Consider the following 16112-nt stretch of genomic DNA (forward strand, 5'->3'; position numbering starts at 1 on the left):
CAGCACTTATTACTTGGGGAGGCCAAGGGGGCATTTGGGTGGGCCACTATTTCCCCAATTTGTTACTTCTTGAGGTAGCCTACAAGCCATAGATTACATTATATCTACATGCAAACAATCACCATGAAGCAACAGATCGATTCTGAGTATATACAGAGCATGTGGAGAGTTATTTGAAAGTTATATCAATGTCTGTACCTAAGTGCAAACCCTCAAATTCCAGCAAGCCAGACTTGTAATAGGAGTTCAAGATTAAGGAGGTCCGTATTACCGCATGAAAGCGTTGACATCATTGCACTAGAAACGCTGGCTATTTACTCGTTGCGATTTGTCCAACACTTATTTCTCTGCACATTATGAACTTTATAATTTTTATTTTCTTGTCATTCTTTTGCGACATACTTTCATAGATACACGTTTTTGAAAAAAAAGTAACATTTCAAAATCCAGAAAGGAATATTTTTTAAAACTGCCAGCAGTTTTCACGCCTGACAATTGCAAAACTAGTAATTGCAGTCATAGAGGTAACCTTCTGTTGCTCTTTGAAAACTCACTTACACACTCATCCATTCTTAGGTTTGGGGTGAGCTCCTTCTTAGGTGCTAAAATAGTCAAATTCTATTTTCGATCATTTACCATTGTGCGTTGGAAAGGTGTGAGGACACGGGACAGGGTTGAAACCCCTATAACCAGCGCAGATACATCCATTTCATGAAGCGCTGGGAAAGCTTCAGCATGATCATGCGCCAGTTCACCAATGGTGGCAACATCTGCCCCATCTGGGACTTTTTTGTCAAGAAAATGAGGCCATGAGGAAACCTAGATAGAAACGGCTTAGAAAAGTTCTATGTTCTTCTGGGAGAATCTGGTCTCCAGTCCAGAATGTTCATGAGCGGCTGCCAGAGCATTTGCTGCTCAGAAAAGGAAGAGTCATCTGCAGATTGTCCAGCTGTTGAAAGCACGGCAGTTGAGTCCTCCTCCTTTTTGGCCCATGATTAACACATGTGGTTTTGTCTGATACATCAACGGAAGCACAGAACTTGGTAGAAAACATTGGCTCTGCACACATGGCTTTCAGGGCACTAAGCACCAAACAGGCACCCCTGCACCATAGTACAAGGATGCTTGCATTGAGGGAATTATTGTTTATATGCAGGAAGGTGCCCCTTCCGACACATAAACAATCCAGAATGGCGATTTGTAACTTCTATGTGTGCTGCATTGTGCAGCACACAGAAGTTGAAAATCATAATTTTTTTAATGATTCTTTATGTGCACGAAGGGACACCTTCCTGCACATAAACAATCATTCATGGCAATTTGCTGTTTCTGTGTGTGCTGCAGAATGCAGAGCACATAGAAACAGCAAAAATGAGGAGAAATAAAGCATTTCTTCTCACTTTGCCATGTTAAAACCAGGTTTTCCCTAGTCTTAATTTGGGCACTGCCTCTGATTTACGCCACCCTTGTAAATATGGGGCAGCATCAAAATCAATGGGTGTTGTGGCGGAACGCCCACCGCAAGACCCATTGCCCTCCCCTTTCATGCTAAGTATAGCGTGAAAGGGGGCCTTATTTACAAGGCGGCATTAAGCCACTTCCACTTTAAGTGGCTTAATGCCGCCTTGTGAATAAGGCAAAGCCCCTATTGCCACAGGAACATGGCAAAAAGTGACATTCCTGTGGTGGTAGGGGCTTTAAATATGTCCGTAAGTGTAGACTGTACAACTTACACTACAAGAGACACATTTAATTGCTGTGTCTGAACACCGCATTTGCAGGTTTTAAAGCTAAAAGTAGATCATGTAAACATTTCTCGATAGCATGAACATTTTCCTTTTGAATATGGGACAATAAACCACAAGCCGCTGCCTTCACCTCAGATATAGCATTGTCATCATGACGTGTGGCTGATATAAGCTCAGAAATGGTGTCAATGTTTTCAACCACCCATTTTGTAACCTCATAATGGCTGGTCCATCGAATTTCAAGAAGACGTTTGAGAGTTGGTCCTTTATATTGTTGACTCACATAATGACGATGAAAGAAATTGTACAGCATATTACAAAGATCGCTTTGCTCTTGATTCACTCTGGATAGCATATATGTCAACTAGATGAAGCTGATGATTGTAATAGCGTATGTAAGGAATATACTTATTTAATCTTCTCTGTATCATAGCCTGAACACCCCCATTGCATCCACTCGTCACCGATCCTCCATCGTAGCACTAACTTAAATTGTCTTCTGGCTTAAAATCCCAGGGAACCAAGTGACTTAAAATCTGATAATAAATGCCTTTCAATGCAGGGGTATAATCTGATGTACCATGGTTAATCACTCCTGCATGTTAATGGGAAAAGCCGTTTTGTAAAGTTGAAGAGATTTCACATGCGGTATGTTGTACATTTTACAATGCAAATATTTACAGGGCTCTGCTTGTTGCCTGGGTCTTTGAACCAAGCCAAACATTTGGCTTAACTGTCTCGGCTTTTCCTGTTAATTTGTTGTCTCACCACCCCTAAAGATGGGCCCATATATTTAGCTAGGCCTACTTCAGGGCCCTCCTTTATCTCTCGTTAATCTTATAAGGCCCAGTAAAACACAGTATTTTCCAAGTCTTTTTCTAAAGGTTAACACTCTCAAAAAGTGTTTTCCCATGTAATGTCCCCTTCATTGGAAGAGGAGGTTTCTGAGGTGGGAGTATCAGGCAAGTGACACTACTCGGGCTCCTTCTTTGCCTCTTTGTCTCTTCATCACTACCGCCACCTGACCCTGGACTCAGCAGTGCACATTATTACCATCCTTCTCCTGTGTGCCTTATCTCACATCTGACCTTTGACCACAGCTCCATATCAACCACCATCCGCCTCCACTTACATTATTCCCGGTATAAAACATGAGTATAATCACCTTCAAACTTAAAACATTGAATATAACAGTAAATATAATTAGTATGCACTTTTAAAATGTCATGTTTTTCAAAAAAGTCCACCAAGTGGTGCCTAATTTCCAGATTAAGAAAGTTTTTTCCCCAAGCTAAATGGATAAAAAGCTAGCAAATTTGTTAAACGGTTTGTATATCACGCTTGACTCTTAGGAAAAAAAGCCACAGCTCAGCTGGTGACTGCTGTAATTAGCCATTTAAAAAGTTGACGATAGTAAGTAAACATCAGCTTTCAATGGGCGAGGGATAGGCTTTTTGCCTGGAGCAGGAAAAAATATAAGCTACTAAAATGTAATTCAAACAATGCATAGAGCTTTGCTTCAGTAGTCACATAAATTCAGGTTAACAGGGCAAATAGTTTTCTCAAACCAGCAGTGTCCTCAAGAAGAACCCATAACGTGTTGCTTCTCTGTTTAAGGATTGATGGCTTGATTCCTGAGGCCCTCATAATAAGGCACAGGGATAATAAATGTGAAACAAAAAATACATTCTGTAGGACCAGTGGGAAAAGATCCTTCTAAGGCTTTGTGGCCTTAATTTAAGGTCAAATCAAAGCCGAAGATGAATTCTAGAATATAACAGATGCACCGCATAAAGGAGGTAGTCCATTTAGTATAAGACGTATGTACATGCAAGTAAGTTTTCTGTTGAATGCAACAGTGTGGCAGCAGAGATCTACATCAGCAGAACTCAGTGGTTAAAAAGAGAACACCTAAAAAATACATTCAAGCATTGATTGCTTAATTGCACCAGTATATCAGGCAAGACTAATGCAAAGTCTGCCTCACCACCTGCCTTTAATCCCAAGCCAGGCCCCAGTCCCACTGCGCCTTCTGTCAACAACTATTGCTTCAATAAGGCGAGGAAATGCAGGCGACTCAGCACTGCCCCCAGTGGTGTTGTCAAATCCTTACTGAAAATCTGGAAAGTAGTTTTTATAAGTGTATGGGTTGCATTCCAGAATAAACAATGCTCTTTTGCCAGGACTGCTGAAAATCTGTCCATTATTCCTGCCTGCCTCACTTGTGTACAATGCATTTACCTTAAATGATGGTAATGCTTGGGTATTTCACACCACTGCATAGAACAACTACATTGGATACATTAATAAAGGTCTCTCCATGCTTGGAGTTTGTAGACCATCCAAAGTTTCATATTTTCAGTGTCTTTACTATTAGTAGTAGCAGTATGTAAGGAGAGCCTCAGCGGTTCTCTTTACGTTTGTCTATGCATGATTCTGGCCCTTGTGATGGTCATATCTTCAGGCACTCTACTCCTTACTTTGCAGTCAGTGTTTTGGTCTTGGTTCCTTCTTTCACTGCTTTTAGAGCCTACAGTCATGCCCCCTTTGGAGCTGGCACACCTGACTTAGACCATTCCAGCAGAGCTGCCAGTACAACTCCCCCCAGAATGCCTTTGACCTAGAGCCATGACTCACTCAAGAGTTGATGATTCTACCCTGAATTCTAGGGAGCAGTTTGAAGCGGCAGCTCTACAACCCAAATTCCTCCCTCAGTTCTGCCTATTTGCCTTGGGTCTGGCCTGTCGTTCTCCTCCACACCAGTGCAAGGGCGTGGCTACAGTTTTCAGCTGGGCGCCAACCAGGGGGTTTGTGAGCAGCGACCTCAACTTCTATCATGGATGCATATTTGGGGAACGTGAGGAATTGAAGTCTGCGTTTCGAAGCTCAGATCAAGGAACATTTTACCCTAGCATAGGTAACAGTGGGGTAGCTCTAATGGGTTCCCAAGGGATGGTGGATTCAGAAAAAGGAAACCATAAATGAAACTGCAGCTAGTACATATTCCCTGTATCTTGCTGGGCCTTCACTGATTCTAAAAAACAAGAACAAATAGCCACACACTCCAGTAACATTTTCCTACCCTCTTAATGTCGAACTGTGCCTCAAAGCGCTATCTGACGAAGCAGCAGCTGCAGGGGTCATGAAAGGTGAAGTTGCGGCAAGATAAACTTGTTTTTTCCAGCGCTGAATAAAAGGCAAAATCCACACTGCAGAACGGCAGGAAACGTTACTCCTGTGTCAACCAAAAGAATTTGTTCTCCAGCCATGCCTGTATTGTACCTGCAGTAGTGGGCGGTGCCACAGCCCACCTTCTTTAAAAGGAGATGCGTGATTGGGGGTTCCTGCGAGATAGAACCCTGGCTCAATTATACAAATCCTGGAACAGAAGAAAAAACAACGTTCGGGTGGCATTTTCCATTGACCTTCATGCCATCACTGGGAGGGCCAAGGCACATGTTTGGGTGGGCCAGGCTCATGTTTGGGTGGTTCTGGCCCACCCGCTACAAATAGGCCTTCTTCCATCGCTGGACTTCAGTCTTCCCACAGTTTTACTAGTTCTGACTGATTATGTCTGGGTCCATGCCTGTGATGAATGTCAGCCGGTCTTTATTAAAGCTGAAGAAGTGCTTTACGTTAACAACGTAAGGAAAAATCCCCAGTATGGAGAAGTCTTCTTGGAGAACGTTCAGACCTGAGGAGTGAACAGAAAAGAGTAAGAGGAACATCTGTGTATATTCGTCACTTCCCAACCACCCATCCTCCTGTGACTCAACCTGATCTGCTGACACGCACTGCCTCCATCACTTGCCCCTGTTATATGCTCACTAGGACCCCAAGATTCAAACCTTTCATGTTTCTCATATGCCCCATAAAGTGTGGCGGGTGGCCTGGTAGTGGCTCTGAATGGTGTGACTTGAGTAATCCCCAGACGTCTGGTTTGTGGTTGAAAAGTTGTGATGCTGAAGCTGCACATCACTGAGATTCCAAATAGGTTGCCTGGAGAACCCGATCCTTATGACCATAGCAGAGGGAAGATTTCTACTTTAAACCCACAGCAGGGTTATAGGTTTTATGAAGGCAGGGACAGTGATAGTAGAAACTTGCAGTCACCTGCTGCCCCCTAAACTCACGGTGCCCCTTAGCTTACCTGAGGCCCAGCTAGTCAAATAATGAAAGCCTATTTACAGGTCCTTCCACTATTGTACATTTTAAGTCCTTCCTGTAAGAAATCTAGAAATGTGCACATATGATGCCAGCGTTATTCCAATATTCTCCCTTTTGTCTACGACTTGTACCTTGGGAGGCAGGTCACATGTTACTGAGGAGGAGGTGGCTGAGTGCCCATTCCATGAGGATCAGCCATGAAGAGGAAAGGGATGGGTGAGGGGGAGACAGTACCTCAGTCTGGGAAGTTCTTTCATTTCTCTTCGTCCCTAGCACCTGCCGTTGACGTCATGGTCTTACTACCCAATCACACATCTACTTAACAAACTTGGGGAAGCACGTCACTGGAATTGAGTCTTACAAATCCACACATCCACAGAACTCAGAAAGGACTCCAGCAGTGAAGGCTGATAAGACCCTTCAATCTAGTCCATCTAGGTCCCTTCTTCCTTGGATGGTAGTGTCAGTAACAGGGTCTCTAGTTGGTTTTAAGGCCCCTCTGCCTCCGTGTTGTGGTTGTTTGAGACCAGTCCAGGAGGACCAATGAACATAAAAGACCTACTGCAAGATGTGCCCCAAAATGACCCTCCGATGCCAGAGAATGCAACTTATTCCTTTTTTATCAACAAAGTATAGTTTATTTCCAATTAACAATGCACCTTTCTTCCCATGAAATGATATACTGTCTGCCACTAGTTTCCCACAATCTGTTCTAGCTCTGTACTGCTGCTTTCCTCTTTCGTAACTTGATGCTCACCAAACCCGGCCCCAACTATACCTGATGCTTCACCCGGTCTGTGTCTGGTTTTTGTCCATAATGTATGCTTTGGTTGATCACCTTCCTGAATGGCCCATGCCTTCAATACCCTACTCTTTCTGTTTTGTTTTTTTAAAACTTTTTTATTTGCATTTTCAACCAATACAAAACAATAAGCATGTCACATTTGGTCACAGTCGTTCAAAGACAGTTATATATGATCCACATCATAATACTCTTTCGGTTTTTAGGTCTCGCCTGGCGAACGCAGCGCAAAGCGCTGTCACCAGCGAAAACTATTGTTGCTGACTTGCCGCGGAAGTGGGACAGGAGATGGGCACGCGCAGGCTTTTGGCGGATTGGAGCCTTTGTACGTGCTTACAGCCACGCGGCGTGCACATCTCCTGTCCTGCTTCTGTCCACGCAAGCCAGCATGCACTTTCACTTTCACTTTTTTTAAACCTCGCCCCATCGTTGGAGCGGCCCGCAACGGCGGGTCCGCTCAGGAAATAAATACACAACCACTGGACAAATGGAGAATCCCCCACTCAGGCTGCGGCGTGCTTCCGAAGCACTCCAGCTCCTTTATACTTCTGGCAGCATGACGCGGGGCTCTCTCCTTAGGCATGGGAGCCCTGCACTTCTGCCTTTTTAGAGCGCATGCGTGTCATTGTGCGCATGCGCACTGCATAGTTTGTCATTCCATTCGAAGCTCCGGTGGCAGCGTTACCTCACAACTACCAGTGATTGTGGAGAATTATCATGCTACACGGAACAGGCCCGGGCGTTTAACCCATGAGAAGCCCAGCCCGAGGACTCGAGAGGCTGTTACAGGTACTGCGCGCTATGATATTTGTTTATTTTGAACCTCCCCGTGGCAGGGTTACCTGTGGTCATGAAGAGCCTTAGTGCCAGTTGTCCTAAGTGGTCGGATCGGCAGTGCACGTCGTGCCCCTATTTTCTTTTCCATTAAATTGAATGTGCAACACTACAGCTATCCTGTTACTTAATTCATGTCACTGCGCTTACCACCTGCTTGTGGGCAGGCCTCTGGGGCTGGGCAGGAAGTCAGTAGCTCGCAAGCCCCTTCGAGTGTGAGGAAGCACTCGCATCGGCCCAGAGAGCAGACCGGTGCGCTGAGGGCGTGGGAGTGCCATGTTCGGGTAGCTTCTTCACAGCGGTGTGACGATCATGGCCACCTCAGTAGAAGGCATCTCTTAGTGCCTTGGTGGGGTGTGCAGATCGTGGGCACCTCCGTGGAAGGCGTCTCTTACTCCCTCGGTGGGCCTCCTCAGTGCACAGCGTGTGCACAGCGTGGTTGCTGCTGTGGGGAAGCAGGAGGCGGTAAGCTGAGGGGAAGGCAGGTGAGGTAGATGGCTAACTGCGCCGGGGAGAGGAGCTCGTCGGCCCCTGCATGTCGCCATTGTACTGTCTGCAAGGATGTTGGTGCGTGGGTCACCCTAGTGATCACAGTACCCAGGTGTACTGTTTAATCCCAGCTACGCTCGGCTGCAGGGTCTTTTTATTCACAGACCTTACGTACCTCTTGCCAAACACTGCCCCGTGCCAACTGGTGATATTGGTGTCCTCCCCACTGCCCCCCTTGCCCACCCGGTCCAGTCTGCCATCCCCCCTCGATACTACAGGGCTAATCCTTAAACCCTCCATTCAAATGGACCTATCACTCTTTCGTCCCCTCCTTTTTTTTTTTCTTTTTTTTTAATGCTACCCAGAAAGGCAGAAATTGGTAAGGCCTATTGATAAGACTCAGCCGTCGCTGGCCGTTCGAGGACGGGCGGGGAGGGCTGAGAAGAAAAAGGACTGTCTCTTCCTTTTTCCCAGATCAGACAAGGACAGTCTCCACTCCTGCCGCTGTCCATCCCTCCCCATAATTCTGTCTCGCTCCTTACTTAGTGAAAACCACTGACTCTTACCCTAAATATTCTCTCCATTCGTTCCCCTCTGAAATGGACCCAAAAAAGAAAAACGCTTGTTGGAAATGTTGTCTTTTTATGACATTTTTGAATTCCAAAGTGCCGCCTGGAGACGGATAGAAACAAGCATTTGCAATGCAATAGGTTTAGCATTTACGAGACTTTGAGCTATTGGCATTGTAAATGACAATGCCTTTTATTTATGTGTTGATTTTTAAAACGTAAATAAAAGGCATTTAACAATGCCAATAGGTTAGAACTCTCGCAAATGCGAGACCTATTGCATTGCAAATGCTTGTTTAGTTGAGTTTCTAATCATCTATTCAGAATTTGTGCTGCAACTGTATTTAAGGGGTGCAGGACATTATAGACTATATGGCAGTAGGCGGACCAAGACAGGCATCTGCTGGCCTCCTACCCCTACTCCAAGACTGGCCTCCTACCCCTACTCCAAGACTGGCCTCCCACCCCTTCTACAAGAGTCGCTCAATATGAAAATGATTTCAAATGTATCTCCCTCTGAAGGATTTTGCGTAAATTTGCTTCATGATACGTATATCTTATATTATATCTTTCATTATTAGTTATGCAGTGTTTTGAGTTTTTGCATCTTCCCAATGCAACTCTCTGAAAAGGCTCTGATGATGCAAATGAAACAAAAGTGTGAAATACAAAATACCCTCATATATGTGGGCAGCAAACTCCGTACCACCCACTCTTGTTAAACCAACCACACCACACACCTCTAAGTCTGTGTTTATGAATCCCTGTACACTGTCACCGTCTGACCTATCCTCTGCAAACACTTCTCTCTGTTGTCTAACACTGAACTCCTCACCCGAGGCCCAACTCAGGTTTTTCCGACCCTCTACTCACACCATTCTTCTCGATCTTACACTGATCCCACCTCATACAAGTATCAGCGCTTTTTCCATACACCCTGTCCCAGTGGGTTACAATGGTTCTCTTGCACACATCCCTCTGCCTGTGCATTATGTTTTCTCCCTTACACACATCCATATCCTCTTCCTGTCAGTTACACAAATGCTTCCTCTGCGCTTTGAGCACATGGGGTTTTCTGCATGCAGTGACCAGCATTTGCTTCATAATTGGATTTTCAGTTTATTTGTTATAAAAAATAATCAGTTAGTCTTATTTATTGTCAATAAATGTCTCAGAAATACACACTTAAATTCAATAGACCCCTTCTGTAAGTGCCCAGCCTACTTGGAATGATATCTCTATAGACACCTCCCACTCTGTGCACAAGGTGACATCTTCTAAGGTCCTTTTATTCACTAGCTCTGTAAAAGCATTTCTGCACACTGTAACGAGTTCATATACTTCTTTTAAGTATAGTCTTTCCATTTCAAGGTATTGTAAATACCAGGTGTCATTTCTTCACTCCGGATTGCTAATCGTAGCAACCTCTACATGATTAAGTGCAACCATCACCCATGCTCACCCCCCTCACCCGGTGTCACTGACCTCGGTCTAGTTGCCCCTCCCCCAGTGTCACTTACCCCCAAGACAGGTTGCCCCCTACGCGGATGTCACTCACTTCTGGTCTGGTTGGCCCTCTTCCAGTGTCACTCACTTCTGGTCAGGATGGCCCGCTCCCCCATGTCAATCACCTCCAGTCTGGTTGCCCCTCCCCTAATGTCGCTCCCCCCTGGTCTGGTTGCCCCTCCCCTGGTTTCACTCACGCCCGATCTCATTAAATCTGTCCATCACGATCCGCTCATCTGCCTTGGACACCAGCTCCACTCCTAGGTTCATCTCCTGTCCCAGTACTAAGGATTCCTTGGAGTGATCTTCTCTATCTGACCTGCGACTCTCACAGGGATAACCAGTGATGGGGACATCATTCACGTGACTGACCTTGAAGTATGGTGGGACTCTGGGAGACTACGAGAAGAAGGAAAAATATCAGAGGGAGTGCAAGCCTGGCGGGCTGTTTAGAGAGGACAGATGGACAGAGGATTAGAGACCTACCTCCTACGAGAGCATCACATCTCATACAAGTGCATCAAACCTCAACCTGCCCACCTCTTAATACACTGACCACCTCGCACATAGCACTCCACTGTGCTAATAAATCCCTGCACACTCCCTCTCAGTCTGACAGATCCTCGGCACACATTGATCTCGGAGTGTAACACTGAACACCCATGTGCACACAGAGACCCTCCCTAGGTGATACTGACCCTGTGCACACACCCTTCTTCCAGAGCTTTCACTGATACACCTCAGACCCGTCAATGTTTTACACTACAGATATCACTCTTCCTCTATTACAGATCTTCCTACACACACACACATCCCCATGAGTTATACTGAATCTACCTAAGCCTAAGAAAATTGATGCAGTTTGTTTAAGATGATGCTCTTTATTCCCCAATTTTGATCAGTCAGTGAGACAGTTCTCAGCACCTTGAGACCCTCACGGGTGAGTAGCGCGCTTACAATTCCCCCAATTGATTCTTCTCTCTCTCTTCCTAGGCCAGGACCGAGAGCACAGAGACTACCGTGAAGAAAGATGCCCCTGGGCAAGCCTTGCTTCTCCAGGAACGTGCTCTATGTATATTCAGTGGCCTCCTGACTTCTCTCTGCCTTCGATAGGGCTACCGCTGTCTCCGACGTGTCCTGGCAACCTCGCAATCACAGTTCCCGCGTCTCTTGTGAGTCTAATCTCGATATGCATCCGCCGCGACTCAAACATCGCCGGGTCCGAGTGTGGTGATTTATTTTCCGGGTTCTTGAGTGCCGTCTCCTCTCGTGATTGGCTCTCAGCAGCACCTGTATTCCCAGGTCACGACTGGTCGCTTCCGACCGGGCTGACTTTTTTCTAAAGGAACTTTTATCCCAAGGAGCCTGCGGTACAAGGAAGAGTGCGTCTTGTGATGTTGAAGCGGCGGAGAAGGGCCAAAGGACCGAAGTATCTATATCCTCCGTCCCATCCCACACCCCCTCCCTAGTACTTTCCAGATCGGGGAAAAAGGGAAATCAGAAAAGACAGCATTGCCCTGTTATTTGCCCTTCCTATAACATATTTCAAACTGGAAGGGTTGTAATGTTAAGAACTACAGGCAGAATCATCCTGTCATTATTCCCTTTATTCCGAAATAGCCAAGTGAGGGGTGCATGTTCACTGTATAGGACAAATGGTCTATCATCCAAGTAGTAGCATAGTTTTTCAATTGCCCATTTAAGAGCAAGACATTCCTATTCAAGGGTTGGCACGTTCTCTCGAGAACAGCTTTCGACTAATACAAAGAAGAGGCCTCTCCTGCCCTTCAGAGTCTATTTGAGACAAGACAACTCCAATTCCTACATCAGAAGCGTCTGTTTTAAAAATGAATGGTTTATCAAAGTCAGGTGAAAGTAAGACAGGAGCTGTGGTAAGTACTGTTTAAAATCCATGGCAGGCTTCAAGGGCTGTGGTAGATGGGTTTTTGAAAACTGAGTCAGACGCTAGTTTCTTCAGATAATTTGTAAGGGGAGCAGCCAATTCAGAAAAATGGGGTGTGAACCTTCTATTATACCCTAAGAGTCCTAGAAAGGCTCTTAACTCCCTCTTTGTTTAGGGGAAGGGAGTTTCTGTTATGGCTTTTCTCTTCTCCGTCTGGGGTCCTCTAACACCCTCCCGTAGGAGATAACCCAGATATGTGAATTATTGATGGACACTCCTAGATTTTTTTTTTCCATTAATGTGGAGTTGAGCTATTTGAAGTTCTGAAATGAGAGTGTAAAGCTGTTGTAAATGTTCTGGCCAAGTTTTACTGTACACAACTATGTCATCCAGATAGGAGGATGAATACCCCTAATGGTTTGTGAGTAGGGTATTCATGAGCCTCTGGAAGGTGGCAAGGGCACTGCGTGAACCGAATGGTAGAACAGTGAAATTATGTAGACCATCAGGGGTGACGAAGGCAGTCTTTTCTTGATCTGCCAGGCTTAAGGGGACCGGCCAATAACCTTTGGTTAAATTGATGGTACTTATGCAGTGTGCCTCATAACAAGTCTTTCGGTTCATTCATCAACTCTAGGTAAGGGATACCATCTCATTTAGAGACCCAATTTACACCCCTAAAGTCAAAAACGTATACTACCATCCGTCTATGAAACCAGTACCATGGGAGAACACCACTCATTCTTGGAGGGAACAATAACTTCCATCTCGAGCATTTGTTTCACTTCGGCCTGAAGTGTTACTCTACAGGGTTCTGAGATGCAGTAAGGTAATTGTTCAATAACAATTTGCTCTTGGGTAGATATTGAATGTATAGCTAAGTAGTTTCTACCAGGTAAGTCTGAAAAGATTTTGAGAAGGAAGTTAGGACATGAAGAAGTTCCTTTCTTTCATCTTCTGTAAGGGCATTATTGATGTTTGTTTTATCTATAGTATGTCTTGATTGTATACAAGGGATTACTGCCTGTACATTCTTCGGAGGTGCCCTCCACCATTTTTTGAGAGGTCGATATGATAGATCTGTTCCTTTTCAGAACAAAGTCGTAGTTGATACGTAACTCGTCATATTTTCTTTCCAACTTCATAGAGACCTTGCCATTCTTTTTCCTTTTTTGTATTTGAGGTAGGTAAACAGAATAGTGCCCAGTCTCCAACAGCCAATTATCTCCATTGTTTCCCTTTGTCATAAAAAAAATTCAGTTTTTGTTGACTTTTTTTTAATGTTCTTATGAGCCAACATTCTCAGTTTACCGATCCTTGATTTTAGTTGATTGGCGTAGTCTAAAAAGGAATTGGTCTCATTTTCTGTATCTTTTTCCCATGCCTCCTTAGAGATTTCTAGGAGTATATGAGGTCTACAACCAAAAAGCAGTTTGAAAGGAGAAACCCCTAGACTACTCTGTACTTGGTTCGTAAAACGAAAAGAAGCAGAGGCAAAACTGGTCCCATGTTTTCCCATCCCCAGACAGCATTTATTTTTAGAGTTAGCTTAGGGCTTCAGTTGTAGCTCTCCACAAGTCCATCTGTCCGTGGATGATAAACAGATGTGGTCATGTTTGTTTAGGTCTCGCCTGAGCCAGCCCTTGCGCTGCTCTGCTGCGAGACATTTTGTATGTGGGATTTTCAAAGTGCTACCAACAGTGTTTTGCTGGCCTAAAGCTTGAGTGCACGATCGCGTGCATGTGCACAGCTGGCACCTATGCTCCCACTCCCCCCTCCCTCCTCATTAGCTTTATAGATTGAGGCTCCTTTGTTTGTATTACCCCCTCCCTTCTCTCCCCGCTCTTTTTGCACTACCGCCTCCCTTCTAGTCAGCTTCCTTGAGGCTCCTCTGATTGCACTTCCCCCTCCCTTCTCTCCCCGCGTCATCTCGGATTGCACTAACCCCTCCCTTTTCATCAGCTTCCTTGGGGCATTTGCGAGCATTACGGAGGAACAAGACAAGAGGCGCCACTGGGGGAGAAGGCAGACAGAGCCATCCTGCCTGATTTCAACGTTTGTTCGGGCAAAAGGCCGCACACCCCCACATCCTCCTAAAATGATATTTCCAGTCTGATCGAAGGGTTTTTACATTTAGATACAAACATTACGGACCATGCCAAGTATGTACTTTTGAAAGGTTACCACCTTGACCAGTATTGTTATCGGACTCACCTTTCATCCACAGTCAGGTGCGCTTATTTCAAACCTTCATAGAGGTGGCCTTACATTACGGCTTATAGCCAATTGAACAATTACTAAAAACATATACACTACCCCCTCCCTTTTCGTCAGCTTCCTTGGGGCTCCTCTGCTTGTACATCCACCACCCCTAAACGCACCTTAGCCCTTTTTTTTTTGACAATGTAACATTTGCAAGCGGTTCGAGGACCCAGACAAGAGGCACCACTGGGGGTGAAGGCAGACAGAGCCATCCTGCATGATTAATGCATTTGCATTTCAACGTTTGTTCGGGCAAAAGGCCCCACACCCACACATCCTCCTAAAATGATATGTCCAGTCTGAACGAAGGGTTTTTACATTTATACAAACATTTCGGACCATGCCAAGTATGTACTTCTGAAAGGTTACCACCTTGGCCAGTATTGTTATCGGGCTCACATTTAATCCACAGTCAGGTGTGCTTATTTCAAGCTTTCACAGAGGTGGCCTTACATTACGGCTTATAGCCAATTGAACAATTACTAAAAACATATACAAAATTATTTACTGCCACACACACACCATTACAGAGATGCAGAGTGAAAGGAACATTGTTAAGAATGTGCTTTTTCCAGCGTGTCTCCATTTCCAGCGTGTCTCCAGGGGATGTTCATTCACCCCACATTCGGAAGCAGTGCGGGGCCAGGCGCCATTCCTTTGAAGCGGTGTTTCTGGTTTTATTTCAAGGAACCTCAAAAGTTATGTCAATAAAATCTTACCATGGGGAAACGCCCCAAAAACTATAGTCCACGCAAATCCAAATGTGACATTTATGTCCCATGGAAATTTAGACATCCCCGGAACATCGTCCCATAGCTTAGGGAGCATAATTTAAAATTGTAATGCATCCTTACCTGCAGCAAAGTGCCGCTTGCGTACTGATTAACTCAGATTTGGGGAAATAATTTGCGGGCGGAAGGGTTGATGCTGCTTTTACTTCGCGAACAACGCGTGGCCAAATTAGCAGTGCAAACACCGCTGGTTCAAGAGTAGCCGAGTCCGCACCACTCACTACGCAGCGATTTCATTGCCTTACTCGGCTGTTCATCATGAGCTACTATGCAATCAGTGAAGAATGCTCAGATTGTTGTGAATATGTACGTGTGACTGAGCAGCATGACCAGCCTGTGTCCTACTGAAGTGGCCCAACTGTCTGTATGTCTTGCTACAAGCGAGCACAGTGGTGTGCCTGGTGCTGTGCTTGGCTTACACTCCGCTCTTTACCATTCTAACGGTTACAAATAAAGAAAGGCTTGAGTTACATAACAAAGGGGAAATATGGGCCATGTGGACTGAGTACATTTAGACTAAAACACAAAATGTTACATTAAACAGATTGCTTAGGGACTAGGAGCCCTTTTTGGACAATGCAAGATTCTCTAGCGTTACAGAGGGACCAGACAAGAGGTGCCAGTGGGGCACAAAGCAAACAGAGACATCCGACATGATCAATGGGTTTGCGTTTCAACGTGTTACCGAGAAACAGGCCACAGGCGCCAGGAGACCACAACCCACAACATCAGATTCCTTCTTAATTGAGGTTTGCCGTCTGAGCAGAGTGAGTTTACATTTAACTCCAAACATTCAGAACCGTAACAAGTATGGACTTTTTCGAGGGGGCAAGGTTGGACAGTATTGTTAGCGGACTCACATTTAAGCCTCAGACTGGGACGCTTATTTCAGCATTTCAAATTCTTGCCCAAACATTATGGCTTTTAGCCCCCCAAAAAAATGGCAACGACAGATATGAACATTATTACTGCTGCACAATCTAAAAGGGATTTGGGTGCTGTTTTTGAAAACTATAGCGGCGCAGACTTTACACATAGCAC

The 16112-nt window shown here is 45.1% G+C and overlaps 1 long non-coding RNA gene across 1 annotated transcript in view; it reads right to left on the reverse strand.

Moving 5' to 3' along the window:
* Positions 1-1994: 1994 nt before the first annotated feature.
* The window catches only part of LOC146869757 (uncharacterized), a 36015-nt gene continuing 21897 nt past the window's right edge, over positions 1995-16112 (reverse strand). Inside the window, exon 2 of the long non-coding RNA XR_014965477.1 lies at positions 1995-5442. This is a non-coding gene — a long non-coding RNA (uncharacterized LOC146869757). The remainder of the gene's footprint in view (positions 5443-16112) is intronic.

This window comes from Triturus cristatus, chromosome 1_1, assembly GCF_964204655.1.
Source record: "Triturus cristatus chromosome 1_1, aTriCri1.1, whole genome shotgun sequence".
Classification (NCBI taxonomy): Eukaryota; Metazoa; Chordata; class Amphibia; order Caudata; family Salamandridae; genus Triturus; species Triturus cristatus.